Here is a 12,967-nt window from a genome sequence, read left to right on the forward strand (position 1 = left end):
TGAAGTTACTGTGGAGTAAGAAATGAAAACGATTTATATACGTAGCCGACCGTTTCCTTTTGTGTGTTACCACCATATGCCAGATATCAAATGAACTTGGTTATGTACGTGTAATATTCGCACACTGGCACGAACTAACTGTAAGATTGCGTGCAAGCGGCATTCCTCACGTGATAATAAAGACCATCGGGATTAATGTATTTCTTTCATTCTAGTTTATTACCCTCTGTAGTTGTGAAATTACATTAACACTTTCTTCACGACCGGCAATGATCGATCAAAGAATAGAATAGATATTGAAAACAAGAATGTTTCAGCAAAAGAAATTATTTCAGTTGGAGACCCATGCCATCCCTATAATTAAAACACAGATAAACATTGTGTGATTTACAGTGGAAAGTTATCACAATTCTTCGTTTTTCATTTAATATAAAGGAGATCAATAACCTATCAAGCATTTTATTTATCGAAGCACATTAATTGACTGATGTTATGCAATATTTGCAAGCGGTCTCATTATTCATGGAATATTATTATCTTTAATTGTCCCCAGAAAAAAGCTGCGTCCTTCCATCCGTCCTTCTGTCCTTCACAGTTCATGTCCGGTCCATAACTCGGCCATCCATTAAGGAATTTTGTAAATAACTTGGCACAAATGTTTTTCATCATGACGTGTCTTGCGCAACATCCGGATCCCTAGCTCCAAGGTCAAGGTCACAGAGGTCTAAGCTCATCAGTTTTGGGATCGTGGAATTTCTTGGCTAAAATGTTTCCCATAATGAGATGGCATGTCAACAGAGCCAGCAAGAACCATTATCCTAGCTCCAAGGTCAACGTTACAATTTGAGGTCGAAGGTTAACAAGGTCTGTTTTGTGTCCGGTCCATGATTCTACCATTCATCAAAGGATTTCAAATAACGGTACAAATGTTCCCACTTAGACAACGTGTCAAATGCAAGGCCAAGGCCCATGTCTCAAATGTCACACTTATCGCTTGCATCATTGGGCTACAAGATTTAACAACAATGTATGATTCTACAAATTTTAGATAATATACATTCACTAATAATGAAATAAGAAATGCTAAAAGAAAACAGGACAAAATCAATCTTTTTTCTTTTTCCTAGTAGTAATTGTGAAAGAATTAATAGTCTCTATTAGTCTGTAACACTTTGATGGCATAAAAGTGTCCATTCATGTCATCAGTCTACATCACCTGAAGTGTAGTGAAATTTATTTCACGGTGAAGTCTCAATTCAATTTCATACTGCATGGGTGAACCGATATTATTTTTTTTTGCTCTCAAGGAATATTATTGGAGTTATTCTGTAAGTGTCATTATCTACCGACGGAATCTTGTTTTTGATTATTTATCCATTTATTGAGTTGGATTTATGCTTAATCATATAAATTTTATACCTAGTTTAATGTATTTTCGTTTTTCGTGTTTTTCTGATGCAAATATGAGTCTGACATTAACTTGGTCGTCTGCAAACCCACATGCAGCGAGTAAAAATGAAATTTAGATTAATCCCCCAAAAGCCTATGAATTCCAGCAAGGGAAACGAAACGGTCCCAAAAATCTTTCATCTGTAACATTGGCGAAGATAAGAAAAAACTTAATAATACGTAATTATGGGTCTTAAGCAATTACACGTTTGAAGTGCGGAAACATTTGATTCTTCCAAATGCAAAGAAACTCCAATTAGGTTGTTTTTAACCAGGTTTTCAACGAAAACCGTTGAAAACCTGAGTTATTAGATTGGGGTATGTCGTTGGTCGGGCGGGCGGGCGGCGTCAAACTGGTGTTTCCGGTCAATAACTTTTGTTTCGGTAAAGATATTTGAATAAAACTTGGTATGTATGTAGCTTATATCAAGACAAAGGCTGCGATTGATTTTGGGGTTTCTGGGGTCAAGGTCAAGGTCACTGTTACTTAAAATAGAAAAAGGGTTTCCGGTCAATAACTTAACTTAGGAATGAGCTATCATGATGAAACTTGGTGTATAGAAAACTTATATAGCTTGGGATTGATTTTGGGGTTTCTGGGATCAAGGTCAAGGTCATTGTTACTAAAAATAGTGTTAGGGTTAGGTTAGGGTTAGGGTTAGCATATCTTCTATATGCATGGAGGGATTTTGATGAAAGTTGGCACAATTGTTCACCATCATGAGACGAAGTGTGATGCGCAAGAACCAGGTCCCTAGGTCTAAGGTTAAGGTCACACTTAGAGGTCAAAGGATACAAGAATGAAAACTTTGTCCGGAGCATATCTTCTTCATGCATAGAGGGATTTTGATGTAACTTGGCACAATTATACACCATAATGAGACGAAGTGTCCTGCGCAGTTCCCTTCTTTAGAATTACTTCCCTTTGTTGTTACTATAAATAGCTTATATTGTAACTTTTTCATTACTAGACGTAGGGAAAAATCGAGACCACTTTTATTGTAGTACAACATGCATGTTACATCCAAATTTGAGGTGTATTTTGACCAATCTCTACCTGGTAAGGATTTCTGTGTGGACTTACATTTTTTTTTTTTTTTAAAGATTAACTTCCCTTAGTTGTTACTATATATAACTTATATTGTAACTTTTTTATAATTGACCGTAGGGAAAAACCAAGACCACTTTTCTGTGGTACAGCATAGTTGTTACTTTCTAATTTTAAGGTATCTCTACCTGGTAAGGAGTTTTTTGTGGACTTAGAAAAACATAAGAATTACAATGATTACTAAACAACCACAAAATTAAAATTATATCTGCAAATACAGGTGCTAGAGTAAAGAAATTTGCTGTGACGGGCGTATATTGTTCTGGCACTCTTGTTTATTCTTATGAAAAGTGTTGAAAACCTGCTTTCGTGGCATTGCCGCGTTTCTTGTTATTCTGTTTATAGAAGTACTCTTTACCTTGAAAGAACTCTAAAAGGTTATCACTGAAAGAAATGGAAAATACTGTTGCAGCTCTCACATGTGTCGAGTCAATAACCATAGCTTCAAAAGACAACACTAAACACATAGTTATAACTATGATGCAAATAAAATACAAAATCAGCTAAACAAAATTCCAACCAGAAGCTATGAATGTAAGTGTTAATGATGTCACAAAAGACAGCAATCAGACACATGTTAATTGTTTAATAATGTAAGGTCCCTAGGTTAGCTGTGCTATTATATCAAAAACGGTTAAGAAATAAGGTTTGGATTATTTTACTTACATGAAGGAAAATTTATGCACTTTTTTGCATACACATTTATGCATATTTTGAAGGTTACATGGGTATACTATATAACGTGTGCTTATATTTATGGTGGCTGATTTAGGACACTTCGTTATATCGAATTGGCCAGCGAGCGGTTTATGTACCGCATTTCTTTCGTCCTGGCGCACGCGCCAATGCACCATAACAAAATATTGAAAGTTTTGTATGTTGTTTAGGCGACAAACCGAAACTAACAACGTGACATAACGATACATAAAATGCAACAGAACAAAAACAATATCTCTCGTTGACGAGTGCGACATTAACAATATTTTGGTTTTGGCCTGTTGCCGCGCGCAATAAAGAGTTTCGTTTCGTTATGTCCTGTTGGCGTGCGCGTGGGTATATAGAACATTTCGTTGTGTCGCCCTAGCATGCACACCAGCGCGAGACAATTAAACATTTTATTTCCTGCGCCAACATACCAAAACGAAATAGCGTGCTTGCCAACGCAAAACAACGAAACATTTTATTTCATCTTGGCGTGTGTGCCATCATGCCAACACGAAATGATTGTTGATGGAGCCTGAGCCAGCAAAACATAAAATGTTTCATTCTGTCGTGCTCTATGTTTCGTTATGTAGCGGTGTTAGTTTCGTTTTGCCGCGTTAGCACGCACGCATATACAACATAAAACTTTCAAAATCTCATTATGGCGTGTTCGCACACGTGACAGGATGGCGCAACGAAATGTGCTGCATAAACTGCCGCAGAACGAAATGTCATAAATCAGCTACAATATAATCTCTTCGACTGCTGACGTGGTATGATAGTCTAATTAAGAAAAGCGCAAAAACTTAATCATGTTTGTGATATTAAAGTAGCGTAATCGTCGACAAGTGTTGTTTGAAAACCGTACATGTAAGGAAATGAGCAGATACAGTTCATGCAAAAGTTTCAGAAAAGTTCAAGATCGGTTGCCTAATACAAATAAAGGTCATGTGATGATTTCAATACTTCTATTCATAGTTTTGTTTCAGCTATCATATAACAAAACAATATTAGTTTTCATAAGCGCATGTGAATGGTCTGTGAAACAAGCGTTTAATAAAATCAATTAAACAAACGAGGAGTACAATTTTAAGTAAAAATAGAATTGAAATCATGGGTGGTCGCTAGGTCTGACAGAGCGAGGGTGATGCATTTAATGTTCTTTTTTGTATATTATCTGATGTCGTGATCTACTTAATGCACCGATTGCGACTAAACGGAACCACGCAAAAACAGCCATATCTACTAGGATAAATAATTTAAAACATTCGTGCCGTAAGCATATAGACGACTGGTAAACTACAGAGCTACCTCTATCTCCTTGGCGACATGACTATCTCCTTCACGACAGAGCTGTCTCTCACAATTAAAAACTGAATGTTTCTACTTCCAAACCATTTTCGGTATAAATTTTATTTCCAAATACATTGTATATCTCACAGCTATCTCACGCCTACTCGGTTTGCTTCTTGATATCAGTTAAAATGCAAATATGTGACAATGAAAGTGCTTCATGACGAACCGGCCCACTTCATCGCTAAATCAGTGTGCTGGTAAACATCGCCACGACCAAAAATCAAGAATAAATTAGCGAACTTTAAGTTCTCTGTAAAGTTAAATAAAATCTACATCGCCTACCATTCTCCGATTTTTATATTCGATACAATGCTTGTAAAAATACAAAAAATATGATGATACTCACCTTTGTTGACGCTCATTTATCGCGACATGTACTACCTCGGAAGTTGCGAAAGAGCGATTTACCGTATACCTCTGAAAGAGGCAGCTCTGTTGTTTACCAGGCGTGATATACCCCTTTAAAAATGATGACAGAAATAGATATACGAGTATACATACAAATGTAATATGAAATAAGGCAAAAACGAATGAAATGAATTTAGACGGATAATTAAATATATTGAGGTTCAACGTAAAATGTTTTGGTAACGCTAATATCTAAACGGAAGTCAAGTCATTTAACACTTTATTTTTGCTTTTTGTAAAAAAATATAGAGCGTACTCTTACACAGAATAAAAATGGTTACTAATAGATTAACAGTTACTAAATACCATACACAAGACAATCAATGGCATACTAAATACAAGCAACCACAATACTCATTTTTCCCACGGACAGTTGTGTGGAACTCTCTTCGTGATGTACACTATATTAAACACTGTTAAAATGTACAGCATGAGAAGTTTTTAAAACACTGCAGTAAAACTAACCAAAAACAATCTATATGTACACGGTAAGATGGTGAATTACTGCAATATTTCCATTGTCTGCATACAGGCAGTTGCTATTCTGGTTTGTTCATTTGTTTGAACAATTAGTCAAAGTACATTTAATTGGAATATATCTTTTAAACAACTGTTATAACACTAACAGCCATAAAATGTGAGACGAAATCTTTATTTGATAACGGTAACATTATGAATTGCTGTAATTTTATTTTCATAGAACTCTAATGATTTTGTTTTGTAATCAGGCAGTTGCAAACTGGTTTGTACAGTTATTTCAACATTTGGTGAAAAGTCACTCAATATATAATTTAGATCAAAGCCATTTTAATAATAGGGTACAGAGCACTGCGGCACGATAGAATAGTCCAGTTCAAAGAATGCAGCCCTCCATACAGCACTCCACATGGACAACTGAATACATGCACAAAGTGGCTGAACACATGTATGCGGTAACACAAACGGACGCATTAATAACAAAGAAGTAACAAACAAACAAACACAGACACAAAACACACAGGCAGAAGCTTTGCATTGGAACGGTCAGTGGCAAAAACACCACTGGGGACTTAAAACTAGTTTACTGGCGCCAAACCTCACTCTAAGCCCTACTACAAGACAATGTAAATAAAAATAGAATTACTCCCCGCCAGATGAATCCCTAACACACGAAACAGTAACCACAGGACACAAAAATGCTCATGTAAAGATATATAAATCAAAACCAATGGAACCGTAAATGTATGTCCTTGATGACTGCAGAAGCCAGAGCACCACGGGAAACACCAATAAGGACACGATTGCCCCTGTATTGATTTAAAGGCTCCTTATTGGCGGCTTATTTTCCATAAAAAAAAGGATTGACACCCAGTCTTAATCTTCATATACTGACCTACTTTCTTCTTGTTTTTTTTTTAGGTACAGCAAAGAAATTTGGACCACATGTGTAACTTTTGATACAGATTTCAATACTCATCTTTAATATTCTTAACCCTGACATACTGAACTACTTTCTTGTTTTTGAAGCTACAGCAAAGAAATTGGGACCACCTGTATAATTTTTCATACATATTTCAGTAGTTATCTTGAATAATCTTTATCGTTACCTACTCACCTACATTTTTGTTTTTGAAGCTTCAGCAAAGACATTTGAGCCACACGTATAATTTTCATACAGATTTCAATACTTATCTTGAATAATCAGGTTAGAATTACACCAAACTTTGTCAGTAGCATCCTGCCATGGATCTTTATCAAGTTTGTTCAAATGGTTTACAAACTACCTGCCTGTATTTATTTAGTAAACACTTTTACAACTAAACTCAGGTGAGCGATATAGGGCCATCATGGCCCTCTTCCTTTCAGATGGTCTTTATTTACAGGTTAAGATACATTTCAAACAATTAAACCGAAAGTAAACTTATTAGTCTTAAGAGGAGGTATCTATCACAGGTGGTCCTCAGCACAAGTTTAACTATCACAGGTGGTCCTCAGCACAAGTTTAACTATCACAGGTGGTCCTCAGCACAAGTTTAACTATCCTCAGCACAAGTTTAACTATCACAGGTGGTCCTCAGCACAAGTTTAACTATCACAGGTGGTCCTCAGCACAAGTTTAACTATCCTCAGCACAAGTTTAACTATCACAGGTGGTCCTCAGCACAAGTTTAACTATCACAGGTGGTCCTCAGCACAAGTTTAACTATCACAGGTGGTCCTCAGCACAAGTTTAACTATCACAGGTGGTCCTCAGCACTATTTATTTGTAAACTTATACAACTAGCATCAGGTGAACATATCACATGGTCCTCAGGCACATAAGTATTTAAACATACCTCAGCACAATGTTTAATACTATCACAGGTGGTCCTCAGCACAAGTTTACTATCACAGGTGGTCCTCAGCACAAGTTTAACTATCACAGGTGGTCCTCAGCACAAGTTTAACTATCACAGGTGGTCCTCAGCACAAGTTTAACTATCCTCAGCACAAGTTTAACTATCACAGGTGGTCCTCAGCACAAGTTTAACTATCACAGGTGGTCCTCAGCACAAGTTTAACTATCCTCAGCACAAGTTTAACTATATTCAAAATTCTGAGGCAAGTCATAAATTGATATGTCTAAGGCCTATTATATTTTATCCCTGTATTCAGAATAAAAATATTATTACTTTTTGTCGTAACTTACTTTTTGTCAAACATGGTATCATGTCAGATAATTTATGTTTATATTTTTTCATACGTTTGCGCGATCATTGAAACTCAAGCGTCAACATAGATTCATCTGGACAAAACGTACAATACAACAGTGTCAATATCTTTATTTTCTATTTCTGCTTTCGTTGAAAGTGATAACTATGAACACTATTGAACACACGAAGACATATATTTATATAAAATATAACTTCCTTATTTAAACTATCACAGAAAAGTAGCAACATTTAAGTAAAAGATGGTATAGCATGACTTATGATCGATTTTTTCCATATATAGACGGTTATAATGCAGTGATTCTATAGCAGCAAAATGAGCTACAGACAAATTTATCGTAGCGACGCAATTAGAGCTAGACAAATATTGTTCGACGTTCCTCCACACATTATCATACACTGCTTGAACTTGCTCCGGACTTCATCAGTGAACAGTTTTCCTGACATTTGAATTGGTTTATTGCCATTTTACCTCACCTTAGACGAAACATGGTAAAGAGTAACGTTTCCGTAGCATTTGTATGTCAAACAAGTAATTGAAATTAGTAAACCGAGAACAGATTTGTCAGCTGAACTAATTTAACCTATACTCAAGTTGCCTGCTGTAATACAAAACTGAAATGATATCTTGTTTTGGGTGGTACGTCAATATAGAAGATGTTAATAATATTTTGTATACTTTTAAATAACTCATTGTCTTAACTGATGCTCAATTGATTTCTTTTTTCAGTAGATAAAGATGTTCTTTATGTATGTCTTTGTGTGCCTTACAATAAGAACTAAAAATAATTTTAATCAAATATTACAGGATAGAGGCCAGTTGCTTCTTTTTTCAACAAGGGTTTTCTTAAATTGAAATGGATGGGCGGTTGGATGGTGTCAGACCGATTAAGTCCGCTCGATAACTTTAGAGGAGCTGAAACTTGACTAAAGTATCTTGTATGAAGACAAATTGAAGATTGCAATGCACCGTGGTTCATCAGCGTCACGATCAAGTTATTGTTGCTGAAAAAGAAGAAACAGTTACAGCTAAATAGCTTTAGCTCAGATTGATATATTGAACGAGACTTGGCCTGTAGGTAGTCTATAAACAAACCAAGAAGGGCTATTGGGAGAAGCATTACAAAAGATTTTAAAAAATTTACCGTAGACTTTGCATTCCATTTACCTTTTACCGAATATATCCCGGTTGCGGCGGCTTCTTTGCCTTATTATGTTGACGAAAAAAGAATATTTGATTTAAATTACTAAATCTGTGGGTATACTATGTCATATTTAAAAAGTCAAGTGCTGCCGAGTGTTCCACGGTGTTGATGTATGCAACGTCTTTGACGCCCGCTTGCTTAACTCAGTATGTAGAGCACACATGTACGGATACCAGGCAAGGCCTATGTGACGATTTGTGACATTGTGTCTAAGATCATTGAAGCCATTTCGTTTTCCACCTATGATTCATGTTGGGAAGTTGGCAGATACTTGCGTAGAAGTACTATTTTCAGCTTTGTTACAAACATAATTAATCTAAATGTTTTGCGAATTACAAAATGTAATGTTTAGCATTATCTAGGGCTATCCTATTCCATTAACACCTCCATATAAAGTCATGTTTAAGAAGTAATAAAAAAGTATTTTGATTACTTAAAAATGGATAATTATGGAAATACAGGCAGTTTCAATTTTGTTAAAGACATTTAAGATTTAGACACGTATTACAGCTGCCTTGTTGTCGGAAATGTTCATTTTCCACAAAGCAAAATTAAGTTATTAAAATAAATATAATAATATGTTTTAATGGCGCAATTATACGACATGATTTACGAGTATTACAATCCTTTTGAAATATTCATTCTTGAATGATGAAGAAAAACGATACCGTTTCATAAGGCCAGGTCTCCAGAGTGTATTTCCAAATATTGCTTGGCCAAAGCCTGTTTAAAACGATAATCTTCATGGTCACTGAATGTGCTGGTTTCTGGCAGCGGGGTATCATTTTGCGCCAAAATAGCACACAAGTCAACGGGCTACGGGGAAATTTCTGACATACATTATAATCAAGTACAATACGCAGTATGTGGTATTGCTTTGGAGTAAAGCCAGTTCATTATAATACAGTTACCTCATTAGGTGTTTGGCTGTAAATTAATAAACTTGTTCTTGTCCAACTTAAGAATGTCCTATTTACAAGCCTAAAGTATTTATTGGTTGCTTCAATGCTTTGAACACTTGCAGTGGCAATTGTTTTTTTTTTAAAAATCTTGTCCGATTTCAGAGCAAGGAATTTGGTATGCCTAACATTAAAAAGGTAGTGTTGATGCGGCAATTGTGCTGTGAAATACTACCCACCTATGTAACAGCTTTTGGATAATAACACCTCTTTCTTCATATTTTGTACGATGGTCATGTGTAACTGTAACTATAGACTGCACTTACTGTATGTTACACAATGTAAGGACGAGTTGTACACACAAGTTTCAATCTTACGTTACTATTTTTACACAGCGTCCAGTTTCATATATCTTAATAACCCTTACAAATTCGTTTTGAAACTGTTGTTTAATGTCCTTGTGAAATATCATGCCGACATTCGTTGTATAATCAGTACTCTCTTTGAATGTTCTGGTAAACTATTTATTCATCAGGGACAAATTTTAAATGGACATATATATTTAAAACTATTCAAAATGTTAATGATGGCAGTAGCAATGAAACAAACGTAATCAGCGTCATAGCTTGGACGTATCTTTCTTGAATGTAAGCATATGTTATATGTAAGAAACTCATTCAGTTGACCTGTACCTATAAAATCAAATTTACTTTGGCTCAGTAATTACTTGAAAGATAGTGATTATTTTTTGTTTCAGTTTAATCAGCTTTATTGCCCAACTGGGACATTAGTTAATAATTGAACGCTAGGGTAAGGAGAATAGCACGAAATCGCATCTAATATTCGATTATTTACATGTGTAGGTGAAATGTGGATGTGTTGCGTAATTAGTTTAGAAAATGTTTAGCAGAAAGTAATGATATTTGGTAAGATTTCTATTCAAAGATTTCTATTCAAAAATTACAACGCATTAACGATTCTATTATTATTATTATTATTTATTATTATTATTATTATACCAGATTTATATAGCGCCCTTTTCATGATCAATTCACGTTCAAAAGGCGCTTTACATAGTTCAAATGCAGCCACACAGGGTGCATAATTCATCCTCTTCTAGTACAGACACAGAGCGATCTGACCAGAGGGACAGGGTGAGACAAAGCCCCGATGACAGAGAGATCAGAAATCAGATACAGGCTTGTCCGGCTAACTTAGCCTAGCTCGTTGCGAAAAGACAGCCTGGTTCTTTAACGTGCCCAGTGTATAGCACTGATACACGCAAGGATTGCCTGGGTTCCTCACCAGTACACCTCTAGTTGGGTGGGAAACACTGAAAAGCGTTTCTGAAAATTCCCGAGTAGCTGCCGGGGATCGAACCCCCGACCTCAGGATTGGAAGGCCAGTGTGCAAACCACTGAGCTATCCGTCCACCGTCCATCCGTCTACACCAGAGAACCATGTGTTTTCGGGAAAATCTATCGTTTTACATCCTTCAAAGAAATATTTGGTAACAATTTCAATTTGAATGTCTTTCATCATAAGATGCATGATAAAACTTGATTAATGAAACAAATCTCTTACTCATAAGAAGATATCAATTCGTTAAGTTAATTAATATGAGTGTATAATTGTTATTAGAGTATACAAGAAACTTGCATTTCATACTGTGATTTAAAAGAAATGAATTCGAATGTCATATAAAACATGTACACGAACGAGAACATTGTTTTTGTTCAGTTCCTATGTGATACTTTCATATTTTGTATTTGTTTTAAAGCATTTCAGTTACCTAAGCTTACAAAATGTAGAGCTATTGGATCGAGATAAGTTCTCATATTTTTTATTTTTAACGGTTTGATATACCCTCTGGACTGTGGAATTTTTATTTATAGCCAGAGATGCTCAAAAATGGCCTAAAGACAAAATGTATCTAAATTGAGTAAATTCTTTGCTTAAGAACTACTGTTTTGTCAAACTTCATGCAGCATTTTGCTATCTGATGCTAACGGAATTACTTTTAATTTTAAGGATATGTAGACACTTTTTTACTTTTTTACAAATCTGAAATTCTCAGTATGAGCACAATTGTCTACCACAAGCAACGATGACTATACATGCTGTAAAATAAGCTGGATTTTTGTCAAAATATTTTTGTGGGCCTTGACTGTGCTCACTACTTAAAATAATGTCCTATGTCTTAAATACTGCAAAGACGATTATCTTCTTGAAAATATGTGACGGAAACAGTATCCAGTAACCTGTTTTAAACAAAATAACAGTCCTGTTTCAACAAACGATAAATTCAGTAGAACAGAGGAAAAGCATTCTGGAACGGAACTATATAGAGTGTTTTCAGTTATTATTATCTTGAAAATTTTCCAAATTTTGTTGGCCATTTAAAGCTTTAGTGAAAATGTTATAAAACTGTACAGGTTGCCTAAAACAAAAATACATGCCAAAGTAGAGAATAAGTTTTTATTTCGTAAAATATGACAATATTTAAAGGATCATAGTTTTTTATTTCGTAAAATATGACAATATTTAAAAGATCATATCATGCATTTAAAAAGCTAAAAATACATAAATAAATTTAAACAAGAGGACCATGATGGTCCTGAATCGCTCACCTATCCCCACAAGACCCAGTTTGAACTGAGTATGACGTCGTTATTCATTATTTGGACATAGTGACTAGTTTTTTGAGACATGTGACCTAGATATATCAAGATAAATAAATTCTGACAATTTTCATGAAGATCTATTGAAAATATGGCTCTAGAATGAGTCACAAGCTTTTTCTATTATTTGACCTAATGACCTAGTTTTTGAAAGCTTTGACCCACTTTAAACTTGACCTAGATATCATCAAGGGTGATCATTTCTCCATTTAAATGAAGATATCGTGAAATATTGCCGTCAAGAGAGGTCACAAGGTTTTTCCTATTTTTCGACTACTGACCTAGTTTTTGACCGCACATGACCAGTTACGAACCTGACCTAGATATATCAAGTGAACATTCTCACCAGTTTTCATGAAGATCATTGAGAAATATGGTCTCTAGAGAGGTCACAAGGTTTTTCTATTTTTAGACCTACTGACCTAGTTTTTGACCCCACGTGACCAGTTTTCGAACCTGACCTAGATAT

Source organism: Mercenaria mercenaria, chromosome 3 (assembly GCF_021730395.1).
Source record: "Mercenaria mercenaria strain notata chromosome 3, MADL_Memer_1, whole genome shotgun sequence".
In the NCBI taxonomy this organism is placed as follows: domain Eukaryota; kingdom Metazoa; phylum Mollusca; class Bivalvia; order Venerida; family Veneridae; genus Mercenaria; species Mercenaria mercenaria.